The 521-nt window shown below is 17.7% G+C and overlaps 1 protein-coding gene across 1 annotated transcript in view; it reads right to left on the bottom strand.

Annotated features, from left to right (window-relative positions):
* LOC115034123 overlaps positions 1-521 on the bottom strand; it is a 15,828-nt gene that overhangs the window by 2,594 nt on the left and 12,713 nt on the right. The gene's annotated exons all lie outside the window — the stretch shown is intronic.

Raw genomic sequence — 521 nt, 5'->3', positions numbered from 1 at the left:
TATAATTTTAATATTTTTCCATATAATATTATATATATTATTACATGAAATAAAAACAAAATAAAAATATAATATACATTCATTAATTTCTTGAAATTTATCTATTCACAAAATAAATAATAATATAATTTTACAAAATGTGACATTATAACATATAATATGTTTTATATATTTCATGATATGGTATTATAATAGATCAACACATGAAGAAACTACCACTTAAATAGCTAAGTACCTACTCAAATAAAATATTATAATGTTATAGTTAGGTATAATAATGTACTCAGTTTTTGAAAATACATATATTATACGCAATTGTCAATTATCTAAAAGTGATACAATCCTTAGATAATTTAATAATGAAATACCTACATAATAATAATTAATATAATTATGTATGTATCAAAACATGTTTAATAATATTTTATGTAAGCCGCTTAGTGATTGCGATAATCGTGTAGGTCCATAAGATAATTTTTTAAATATTAAATTAAAACGTTTAAAAAAAAAACATATTTTAT

The sequence above is a fragment of the Acyrthosiphon pisum genome, chromosome A2, assembly GCF_005508785.2.
Source record: "Acyrthosiphon pisum isolate AL4f chromosome A2, pea_aphid_22Mar2018_4r6ur, whole genome shotgun sequence".
Classification (NCBI taxonomy): domain Eukaryota; kingdom Metazoa; phylum Arthropoda; class Insecta; order Hemiptera; family Aphididae; genus Acyrthosiphon; species Acyrthosiphon pisum.
Note: the sequence above shows the minus strand (reverse complement) of the source record. Positions and strands in the feature narration are given on the sequence as shown.